Source organism: Podarcis melisellensis (genome assembly GCF_964234715.1).
Source record: "Podarcis melisellensis genome assembly, chromosome: 8".
Classification (NCBI taxonomy): domain Eukaryota; kingdom Metazoa; phylum Chordata; class Lepidosauria; order Squamata; family Lacertidae; genus Podarcis; species Podarcis melisellensis.
The window spans coordinates 43173735-43186578 of NC_138540.1; positions in this window are offsets into that span (position 1 = coordinate 43173735).

Genomic DNA, 12844 nt, shown 5'->3' on the forward strand with positions numbered 1-12844 from the left:
GAAGAACTGGAGGAATGCCCTTTGCCGTTTCCTAAAGCAGAGATGCGGCCATTTTGAGAGTGGCGGGGAGGAAGGTCAGGGAGGGGAGGCGCCATCTTTGTGGTGGCGGCACAGAAGAGTTAGGCCGCGCCCGTCCAGCAGTCATTAGTGAGTGAGTCATGGAAGGGGTGGGGCTGGTAGAAGACAGACGCCTTGGGATAGCAGAAGGCTCACTAATTACGGCATGGGCGGAAGATTGCACCGCTTCCCACCCCGGTTATGGTTTGGCTGAGAGTTCTGCCTATGAATCTTTTACAAAGATCTGTTGCATCTTTGGGAATTGGAGCTGCATTTATCAAAAGGGCGGCCACCGCTGCGCTATTAGGGGTGTGTGCAAATATTTGCACGCCTTGCCTGAGAGGCTGCTGCTTGTGCGTGTTAGTTTAATGAAAGGTGACTCCCTATAAGAGAAATGTTTATGGGCCTGGACCCTCAGAAGCACATAATATGCACGGGGGTGGAAGGAAAGCCCTTTGAGCGTATGCGGAACTGGCACTGTTGCAGGCACCACTCTTTCGCCCTTTGTAACAAATCGATCTTTTAAGTGTGGCACCACCTACACTCCGGAACTCCCTGCCTATTGACATCAGGCAGGCAGGCTCCATTACTGTTTTCAGTGCCTGCTAAAAACAATTTTGTGTAGGCAAGCCTATCCAAATAAGCAGAATGCTGATATGTGTTTTAATCTGATTTTTATCTTATTCCTAAATCTAATTATTATTTTAATATCTTAAATAGTTGTTTTTAACATTTTTTAAAAGTTCAATGTTTTATTTTTTTCTAACTGTTTTGAGTGATGGAGGGTTGTTTTTTTTTAGCAATCAAGCAGTATATATTTTTTTCTTTTTTAAAAAAAGAAAACATGTGCAGTGTGTTAAAGGCAGGAGAAGAGAACACAATTGCTGCAGTTTGGTTGGCCTAGAAGGGTCCCTTTACAGTAGCTCAGCCTTTGCCAGACTGGCCCTTTCCAGATGTTTTGGACCACCATTCCCATCGCTGGCTGGGGCTGATGGGAATGGTAGTTCAAAAGATCTAGAGGGGGACAGCTTGGCAAAAACTGCAGTAGCTGGTTTCTTCTTAACCCCCCCCCCCCACAACACACACAAAAAAGAAAAAGCAGAAGCCTCTGGCACTTTGCCGAAGAGGCCATAAGGTAGTTAACTGCACAGTGTGCTGCTTTAGCAGGAATAACTTCTGTGGTTTTCTCTCAGCAGGACTGGCTGGGTTCCCATCTGCAATGTGTTCAGGTTGGCCCAAGTGCCCATTAGCTGCTGCAGTTCTTCATTCCTGCTAATTCATTTGGAGCCTGTGACCGGCCAAACAAGTGAAAAACCCAGTGACCATGTCCTGAGGAGCAAGCACAGGCTTGGTTTCGCTTTCCAAGAGACCAATTAAGAAAACTGGCTTCTGTTGGAACTGTCAGGAGATACTTTAATTGCCTTTCCCTGACTCTTCCCTTGTCCTATTTGCCTTGACCCTTTGCCATCTCCTGGCCCAGTCAAAGCATGCCTCGGGGAGCGCTGGGAGGAAACTTGATTTCTTGGGATGCCAACCTTGCCCCCTGAGTATTATTCCTCCAGGGGAGCAAAACATGACCTAGCAGCTGGCAAGGGAAGGATAGGAGAAGCACATATTCTGCTACAGCTTGGGCCAGTCGTGAAGTGTGCATGGATCAAATAGCTCCTTGCTGTTAAGGCTCTGAGAGGGTGAATAGGCAAGATCAAGAACCCCATTGGCTCAGCCTGGGGACATGTCCACTACAAGGAGAAGAGTCCTGCTGGATTAGACCAAAGGGACATGAAAAATTGCTGTCAGTTATTTTGTTGTTGCTGTGCATTTAGAAAATAAAATTTTTAAAAATAATAATTGCTGTCAGCATCTGAGATTGAAGTGGGGGTTCCTTTCTGAAACTGGTAGCGAAGTTAACCTGGCGGCACAAACCTAACCACATCTACTCAGAAGTGAGTCCTGTTGAATTCAGTGGGACTTACTCCTAGGTGTGTGAGGTTAGGATTGGAGCTGGAGACTCCCACCTGTTGTGCTTCCTGCCAACATATCAGAAACTGCCCAGGTCCATGTCATACAGGTGACAACCAGATCGCCCCCCCACCCTGGAATAAAAATGCTGTTACCACAAACTTGACAGTAAACTTTGACTTAGCAATAAAAGATATCCATTTACTTCATTGTTCTCGTTCTTGCAGGGAGAATCTGTCTCACTTGGGTTTATAGCTGTTTATATGGTGTTATAGCTGAACATGGTGCTTTGGAGGATAAGCAAAAAAAGGTTGCTTCCTGCCCCAGTAACTTACAACCACAGTGTGGCACAGGAGTCAACCTTGGGTCTCCAGATGTTGTTGGACTACAGCTCCTATCATCCCTGACCACTGGCCCCGCTAGCTAGGGATGATGGGAGTTGTAGTCCAACAACATCTGGAGACCCAAAGTTTATAAAGGCTGGACTAAAGGAAGGAGAGACAAGGGCAAAAAGTGATGATGCACACAATTGCATTTGCAGCTACATAAGATTTCGTTGCAGTTTGGGGAAGGTTCACAGGTAAGTGGTATAGCATTTGTCTTGCAAGCAGAAGGTCCCAGATTCAATCCCCAGCATCTGCAGCTAAGGTTGTGACTGTTCCTTGTCTGAAACCCTGGAGAGCCACTGCCAGTCAGTGTAGATAATACTGAGCTAAGATGAAGAAGTTGCAGCTCCTTATGTACCTAGAGAACATAGTGATGGTAAAGAAACAAACCACGACTCTTGGAGCAACAAACCCAGATGGCTCCTTGCTGAGTAGCTGCAGCAAGACCCTGGGTTTGGATGTACCGTACTCATTGAAAAGGAAAGTGGGAGAAAGGTCTAGGGCAGAGGTGGATAGCCTCTGGCCCTTCAGATGTTGCTAGACTCCCTGCTTTCATCACCCCTGCCCATTGGCCATACAGGGAGGGGTTGATGGGGGTTGGAGGCCAACAACACCTGGAGTGCCACCCCTAGTTCTCCTCCCTGCTCCAGGGAGAGTTCTGGAATCCCTGGACCTGACTCATAAAAGAAAATGCCCCCAATTTTGTGTAGGTTGGCAAAGCAATTATGTCAATGGTTGGGAGGAGATGATAAGTATTGGCAAATATTTAGCAGCCACAAATAATGATGATGGAACGAGAAAGGAATTTCATCACGTGGGCCAATGGGTGGAAGCAGCAAGGAGAAGGCAAGCTGGGCTGAGTGCTGCAGGAAAGCGAAGCAAGCTTTTGGGGATCGGGGCCTCATGTCCTTGCCACATCAAACAGCACAGAGGCACTCCAAATAGACGGAAATGGCTGTTTATTGATCCCTATATCTAACAAGTCTGACCACTGGCTAGGATTATATTTGCCATGTCGTGGATTTGCACAGCTCCAACAATGGACAGGGTCTTCAATTTCAGGCACCACTGGGATTTGAACCAGCCAGTTGCTATGGCAATGGCCCAGTGCCATCTATATAAGCGAGTAAGGCATGTCAGCTTATTAGTCATTCAGTGAGTCTGTCTGTTACATCCGTTATGTCTCAAGAGTCTTGAATTGCTGGAGGAAAAGTAATACTTCCTACTTGTATATATCTGTATCTGCAGAGCCTAAAAGCTGTATGTACAGACCGATGTCTGGAACCATATTACTGAAGCCTGATCTTCTGCATCATTAAACTATTTTGGACCTCTGTGTCGTGACTGGAACCACTACATGGGTAGAATCATAGAACTGTGGAGTTGGACGGGACCCTGAGGGTCATCTAGTTTGACCCCCTCCAATGCAGGAATCTCAACTAAGTCATCCATGACAGGTGGCTGTCCAACCTCTGCTTAAAAACCTCCATGGAAGGAGGGTCCACCACCTCACATAGGAGTCCGTTCCACTGGTGAGCAGCTCTTACTATCTCACCTCAGATTCCTAGCAAGGTACCCATTTGTAGCCAGTTATACTACATTTGCCTTAACCCTCTTTTAAAGCAGTCCAAGTTGGTGGCCATAACTGCATCTTGTGGGAGGGAATCCCACAGTCTCTGTGTGTGAAAAAGTACTGTATTTTGTCTATTCTTAATCTTCCAACTTTCAGTTGTATTGGATGCTCCCAGGTTCTTCTAATAATATGAGAGGGGGTGAAAACCTTTTCTCTGTCTGATTTCTCCACACCACTTATAATGTTATACACCTCTCATCCTTTCATACAAGCCCTGTGCATGTTGCCCTGAGCTCCTGGGAGAAAGAACAGGATGCAGATACAATTACGAATACAATAGTTTCTTCCTGAAGCAGGGCATAGGTCCTCTCTGGCAAAGGTAGAAGCGCGTAGCATTGGGTTTCCCCCTTGTTTTTCTGGAGCTCAATCTCTCAGGAGAGACAGTGTTTAATAAACTGGATCCTGGTCATCTGCCAGGCCAGAAGAGTGGAACGAAGTAGGTTGCTCCACTCTGATTTTCGCAGCAACCTCTTTGTGCAATTCTGTGATGGATAATTATTTGGCTCTTGCTACTTACCTTTTCTGTACGCTGCTCTGAAGCAGCTTAGTCATGCTGGCCACATGACCCGGAAGCTGTCTGTGGACAAACGCTGGCTTCCTCGGCCTATAGAGCGAGATGAGCGCCGCAACCCCAGAGTCGGTCACGACTGGACCTAATGGTCACGGGTACCTTTACCTTTTACTTACCTTTTGCTGCTTACCTGTGTCGCATCTGCTCCCTAGGTGACCGCTGTCCCCACTGAAGCAGCAACTGTTTCTTCTTGCTCTCGGTGCCACTAACAATAGGACATCTATTTTTAATTTTACTTGCAATTTTCCTCAGCCTATTTGGTCAACATGGTTCCTATTACCGGTAGGCCACGAAGCATATGAAAGGCCAGCAACTCTTGAGTTAATGCATGCTGACATTAATAGCATGGAGTGAGGGTTATTTTATTTGAAACATTAATGAAGAGGAAAAGGAACTTTTTGTTTTCCCCATTGCTCGAGAAATTAAGTATCTTGGCAGTCTGTTACTGAGGATACAAGTAAAACACATATGTGGATACATACTGCCCCACAGCTAAGCTGCAAAAAGAAATAATCTGCTGAGCCGTTCTTCCATCTCCACTGCATCCTTTTTACAGGCTTTTACGCAAGGGCAAGGAGGATATAAAGCACAAGCCAATCAGAGAGGCCCGCAACATAATTTTCAGGCTGCCCTTGCAGGGGACTGAAGAAGAGGGCCCATTCTGCAGAGTTCTCAGTTTAGCCTTGTAGTAGTGAAGCTAACGGGCAACTGCATGCTGCTTCCCCATTTTCCAAGTGGCAGATTGGAGACACAAAAGCATGTCACTGATTGCTCTAATTTGCAAGCAGACCACTGGTCCTCCTGCTCTACTATTGTGTCGGTTCCTTCCCCAGAAGGCTTCAGACTGGGTGAGAATGAACCTCTGGTTTCTCCTTTAGCACATTAGGATGCATCATGGGGAGGCATGGGGAGAAGAGTGAGCAGCAAGATTCCAGTAAGATGTGAGGGCCAACACTGGCAGGGGCTGATGGTCAGGAATCCCACCCAGTGGAAGTCTGGAGGGCTGGCAGTTGCGATGTGAAATCACAGATATCTCATAGAAGCATTGGAAGGGAGCCTGAGGATCATCTAGTCCAACCCTGCATGTGGTCTGTCCCAAGCTGCAAACAATGCTGGGTAAATGGAAGCCAGGATCCAAATCTGAAAGTTATTGATCAGCAAGGCAAAAAGGTGGCAGATTAGAAGCCCTGTCTGCTTCCTGGCAAACCTCATGCGTAACATCTGGGACTGAAGTTGACCTGATTTGAAAGCATCTGTATGCATCTCCCAGCCAGCTAAAAGGGAAGAAGGCAATCAGGACTGGGAAGGTCCCAGAGCCAGCAGAAGAAGGAATTGGCAAAGTAGCTCAGTGACAAGAACATCTGTTTTGCATGCAAAAGATCCAGGTTCAATCTAGCAGGGTGGAAGTTGGTATCAATGAATCAATGGCAATATTAGGCAAGCTCAGTGCTTTTTTTCTGGGGGAAGCAGGGGTATGCATACCCCTAAACATTTTGTGAATCTAAGTTTGGCCTCATTGCGGGGCAGTATTTCAATATGAGTAGGAAAATGAGAGTACCCCTAAACATTTTTTTAGAAAAAAGCACTGGGCAAGCTTAACAGTTTTAATGCTTTTTGGCTTTGTTTACCAAATACAATTAAGCAAATAAACATGCTTTATTAGGCCACGTTGTAAGGCATCTAAAAGTTTGGAAGTTTCCCAATGCAAATGTCCCTAATTTGCATAAACATTGTTCCCAAAACCTTACTTCATTGGTTCAATCCCTGGCAACTCCAGGTGCAGCAGAAAATGCCTCTTGCCTGAAGCCCTGGAGAGCTGCTGCCAATCACTGTAGGAGTGCTGAGCTAGATGGACCTAGGAACTGTCAGAATAAGCCAGCTCCCTGTTTTCAGTATGCAGTCAGCATGCAGCAGAATCCCCTGCCTGTTTACTTCGAAGTACCGTAATTCCCACTGGTTGTGCATTGGACTGGAGCTAGACAGCCTATACAGACCAACAGCACAACCACAATCCTAGCTCGTATCTGCTCAGAAATAAATCCTGTTGAATTCATTGGAGCTTATACCCAGGTAAGTGGGATTAAGACTGCAGCTTCAGGTGCACTCGAACATTGACTTCAATGACCTTAGGCGCACCTAACTCAGCATGTGAATGGAATTTTTACTACTTGCAGCTTCCGTCTTTGTTTCTGGAGGATTATTGGCCCAGCCCCGCAGAGGCCAGCAACTGACACAGGGCTGTTTGTTAAAAGCCACATTTCTGGAGCCGATTCACCTGTCCCCTGTTGTTCTTTGCACCAGTCTCCCCCTTCTGATAAACACACATGTATCTGGGTGTTTGTCCATGCCCCGAGGCATCTATCACAGTTAGGCATGGGATTTTATTTTATTTTTAAGTTCACATTTAATGACAAAGTTACCAAATTCACACTTTCTGAAACAATATATGAATACATAGCCATCCTTTGAAATTTATGCTTCTCCAAGTCTTGCAATGCAGTTCTCCAGCCAAGTAATGTGTGCAAAAATGCATATATCAATGTGCATATAAAAGCATATATTAGTGAAAATGACATACAAAAATGCATTATGTTAGAGAAATCAGCCCTGCAAAAATGTGTATATTAAGAAAATGACATACAAAAATATGTTGGAGACATTCATTCTAAAAAAATCTCTTATAAATCTTAACGAGCATATTTTTTTTTTATGCAAACACTTGTGGAAATGTGAACTTAAGACTGGAAAAATGAGCAATTGAGAGACACTAAAACTCAAATATCCACCCATCTCTAATTGCAATATGAAGGTGGTGGTGTTTAACACTGCCCTATTTTTTTTCTGAGCACAGCAGATGAGCTTTGTTTTTATTGTGGTTAATTCTGTGGGAAAAGGTGGATGTGCCCTGTTATTTCTTGAGACCTGGCCTCTGTGAAAAGAAACCTGATGTCTGGCACCATTCACAGTATCCAGCAGGCCACTGAGTGAGTCCTATCAACATGTTATTTCATTCTGCCATCTGTCAGCTCGTAGATTTATGTGGCCATCATTCATACAGAACTTTGGATAAAAGCTCATGGCAAGATTTGCCACTGTATACGAGGCCCTCCCAGCTCCAATACGCACACCATGCTTACCTTTGGTGTAGCATGTCATGCCAGAATTGGTTTAAAAAATAGACCACAGTCCATCAGTGAACTATTGACCACTAGCCAACGGACCATTTGAAGCATGCTGGTTGTTGGGATTCTTGCAAAGAATGCTAGCCAGCCAGACTATCAACCTTTATTTATCTTATTCAACAAACCACCTTCTCATGTTCTTATTAAGCAAGACAACAGCAGACTCAGAATCAATCAACATGGGTGGGTTATGCATTAACTGTTAAAAAGATCCTGAGTATGTACTCTTCCTTTGTAAATCTAATATATACAGAGAGACTGTGTGGTCTGTTTTGCCAGAATAAGTCTACTAGCCTTTAAGGTGCCACAAAGCTCTTTGTTGTACTTATTTCAACAGACTAATGTAGGTACTCCTCTATAAAAGATTAGTTATTGGTCAATCACATTGGTATTTGCACATGGTGCCCGGATAGCTCAGTTGGTTAGATGGTGGTGCTAATGATGCCAGGGTTGCAGGTTTGAACCCTGTATGCATATTCCTGAATTACAGGGGATTGCACTAGATCAGTGTTTTTCAACCACTGTTCCGCGGCACACTAGTGGCACGTGCCGCGAGATGTTGCCTGGTGTGCCGTGGGAAAAATTGAAAAATTTGAAAGATTTAAAAATAAAGTATTTTATAATTTTTCATATTTCTGTTTACTTACTATTTCATAATAAAGTAATTATAAAATACTTTCTTGGTGTTTATTTGATTCCTATTCAAGAGAATTACTTTATATATAGTCAATATAGGCACAGAGTTAATTTTTTTAACATTTTCTAATGGTGGTGTGCCTCGTGATTTTTTTCATGAAACAAGTGTGCCTTTGCCCAAAAAAGGTTGAAAAACACTGCACTAGGTGATCCTCAGCGTCCCTTCCAACTCTGATTCTTTAACTCTATGTTTGCTGGCTAGGAGACCAAGGTTTGCTGGCAATATACACCATGAAGCTCCCAGAACATCACCAGCCTAGCCCCACCCACAGGCTGGAAAAAAAGCAGTTACAGGGAGTCCCTGTCCCCACCCCACAACAGTCAGCTCCATGGCCCATGGCCCTAGCATTTGTACCATTACAATATATTGTCAACAGCTCTGATGGTCATTTGACTGCAAGGTGGAATATAGGAACATAAGAAGCTGCCTTATATGCCAAACCAGACCATTGGTCCACTAGCTCTACGTCTGGAAGCAGTAGCTTGTCATGGTTTCATGCAGAGGTCTCTGGAGCTGCCAGGTGTTGAACCTGGGACCTTCTGCGTGCAAAGCTGAACTGATGCTCTACCCGTGTGTCCCCTTCATACATTGTGGGGCACACCATGGGTAAACATGTGCACATTCAGTCATCTTACAATATGTGAAGCAGCTCTGAGGCTAGACTTCACCCAAGTGGTCCCATAGCAAAAGGTTACTTGGGAACAGATGCATGAGGCTTCCATCTGGTTCTTTGTCTTTCAAGGCAATTTGCCTTCCTTAGAGGAGTGACCACTTCCTATCTCCTCCCTGTCAGCACCCCAAGTTCTCTGATGGGTGGATTTGGCGCCATCTTTCTTTTGTGGTGACCACCACCCAGAGCTTTCAAGTCCGAGAGCTGTACAATTCTTGCTCCTTCTAACTTGCCCACCTTCACACTTCATGTGCTGCCTGGTTCTTTAAAAATGGTGGCCTCATTCCAACCTGGCTACTGCTAACCAGCTGAACTTCATTTGCTCGTTAATGTCCTAGCTTCATTTTGATGGGAGGGATTAGCTGAGACAACTTGAGGTGGTGCTCCAAACCCTCCAGGAATGTTGGAGGGTATGGTGCTTATCTGCAAAACTGTGTTTGAATGGAGCAGTCTGTAGGTATGTGCTGCTGCTATTATGGTGGTTACTTTGCTGTGTTCCTTCCTACCCACAAAGTATGTATGTATGTATGTATGTATGTATGTATGTATGTATGTATGTAATGTATGTATGTATTAGCACACTGTGTTTTCAGCTGAGCCCAGGAGAACCACCTGGTATGGGAAAGTGTTGCAATGCTGGCTTCCAAGTTCATCCTACTTTTATGTTTTGCTGGGCCAATTTATCTAGATAAACTTTTGAGTTATGTAGCATCGTTAACAGTCTGTAATCATGCAGTTCTAGGCCAAATGCTCTTTGGATAGTACGTTTGGCCATCATTACTTTTCCTCAACCTTTGCTTTACATAGAGTCAATGGCCTACTTCCTTATTCTGCCTGACAAAGGACTTTGTTTTTTGTTGGCTTATTCTAATTATTTATTTTCATATGCCTGTATTTCCCTGTGCTCCCAGCTATTAATAGTCTGGTCCTATCAGTAAGCCGTTTATGATGATTATCATCATCATTTCAATTTCTATCCCCCACTTTCTCCCAAAAAAGCCAAGGGCAGCAAACAAAATGGTAAAACAGTACAGTTTCTGAAAAACAAAAATAAAAATTATGGAAATGATCCCCAAGTGCTCTTAGAGGTGGGATTTATCCAAATCTCATGTATATCTTGCAGACCATGGTGTGTTCTTGTTTTCCCTAATCAGTAAGTGCTGCAGCTCATTGCAGTGGCGGAGCATCTGTTTTGCATGTAGAAGATCCTGGGTTCAATTCCCAGCATCTCCAGGCAGGTCTGGGAATTTGTTCCAGTCTGAAATCATGGAGAGCTGTCAGTGTGGACAATGCTGAGCTAGAGAGCCCAATGGTCTGACTCTGTATGAAGCAGCTTCCTAATCTCCTAAAACTGCATATGAATATCTATGACTGGAGTGAGGTATGTCTATGGCCTTCAGGCCATTCTCTCTCTGGTCCTGGGCCCTCCCCAAACCATGTGCCATTGAACCATGTGCCATTGAACTGCAGGAATGCCTTTTGCATTTGTGGCTAGAGAGACACATAAGAGGGGTATAGAAATCTGGCTTTTGCATTGCTGGCATCACATCTCCTGGCCCTCTTTTGCCCCTGGCCCCACCAACTATTAACATAGTTGGCCTTTGGGAGGTTGCCTGGCAAGGGAATGGGTCCCTCTGGCTAAAGAAGTGTGCCCCTCTCTAACCTAAGGGGATGGTAGTTGGCAGCGCTCTCTCTTGGGTGTACGTTCCACCAGCTTCAGCACTCAGGTCTGGAAAAGCAGCTGCAGTTTTCTATAATTTTGTGTTGCAAAAGGGCAAGTGCACAGCTTTCAGATAACTTTTAGTTGAAGCAAAAGGATCCTAAAGTAAAGGAACAGTTTTATAATGAGTGGAGATACCTTTGCTTCTGGCCTCTAGAGCTCCACAACAACACTCCTGCTCTTAGGCTTCTTTTTAAAAACCACTCCTAAAAGTTACAAAATGACACAGGTGTGCCTGCATGCAGGAACTCACACAAACACACCCCACTGCTTGCTATTGATGTCGCCAGCTCTCGGGTATCATACAGCTGCATTTTGCACAGCATGCAGTTAAGAGTAAGAAATGTCTTCTCCCCTGAGGAACAAAAATATTACCGTTTGGAGTGCTGGAAAAAAAGTGGGACATCCATGCAGTGAAGGGAAAGACCCTTGAACCCCCTACAACAAATTACTGTGTTAACTGTATGGGGGCAGGGGGAGCTCCTCTGCTAAGGCTGTTGTAATGTGCCCTCCCTTGCGTGCACTGAATAAAAGAAAATAAAAAGATTTCCTGAAGGGTTGTTCAAGGGCACCTGCAAGACCTGGATAGAGGAAAATGTAATTTATTTGGAGAGAGCCCTCCCTTCCCCGTGAATGCTTTAAGGGATTAACTAGGTTAGGATTAAATTACTATACTTGGTCATCAGGATCCTGTAGGGTTGCATTGCTATGCTTCCTTTGATGGCGGTTCTCTGTTTTGCCTCCCATTGTTCTCTGTTTTGCCTCCCATTGTTCTCTGTTTTGCCTCCCAGTGGCTGGGAATTTGCAAGGGAAGGGTGATGGCCAGAAGGGCTTCCCGGAAGTCTTTGGTAAAGGCTCTAAAACCCCTTCTTTCAAACATGGGTAGATATATTAGTGCTTCAGAGCATGAGCAGAGTGTCTTTCCATCCCTACTCTTGAGGCAGGGGGACAGGCCATTGGCCCATGTGTGCACTTTATACTTTGGAGGGGAGTTGTGCTCTTTTGCTAGAGGCATTTGAGCATAGGCTGGACAGCCACTTGTCAGGATGCTGCAGCAGCATCCTCTATGAGAGGCCTTCCACTGGGCAATGGGTTGAAGTAGATGACCTCTGGAGGTCCCTTCAAGCTCTGTGATTCTCCTGAATTGCTGCAGCCAGCTGCCCCACATCTATATGGGATCCAGGGACCTGAAGATGTGCTCTCTTCCTCCCCTCCCCCCCCCCCGAGCCTTGGTGTTCCCTTTTCAACATACTGATTTCTTGGTGTTCCCCTCTCTCTATATATAGAGCTCCACTCATGTACAAAATTTTCAGTTTGTTCCTGATTGAACCCTGAAGAGGGTGAAGGGGACTCTGGCTATTTAAGAGCAGCCCCGCTAGATCTCATCAAAGTTCCACCTAGTCCCTCCCATCCCCTTCCACAGTGCGATTGGAAGGTCAGCAGTTCGAATCTGCATGATGGGGTGAGCTCTCATCGCTCTGTCCCAGCTTCTGCCAACCTAGCAGTTCGAATGCATAACCTAGCAGTTCGAATGCATGCCAGTGCACGTAGATAAATAGGTACCACTGCAGTGGGAAGGTAAATGGTGTTTCTGTGTGCTCTGGCACTCATCAGAGTCCTCTGTGCTCCAGTAGCGGTTCAGTCATGCTGGCCACATGACCTGGAAAGCTGTCTGTGGACAAATGCAGGCTCCCTTGGCCTGAAAAGTGAGATGAGCGCAACACCCCATAGTCGCCTTTGACTGGACCTAACTGTCCATGGGTCGTTTACCTTTTTATCTTACCCACTCCCTTCCACAGTGAACAATTGGATGCATTTTCTTTTTTAAGTCGCTTTCTGCATGTGCTTGGAGACATTTTTTAAAAATGGCACTCTCTGCATGCACCCAGAGGCGTTTTTTAAAATAAAAGGCAACTTTCTGCGTGCTCTCAAGGGCACTTTTTAGTAGCCGCATGCGCTCAGAGGCCAT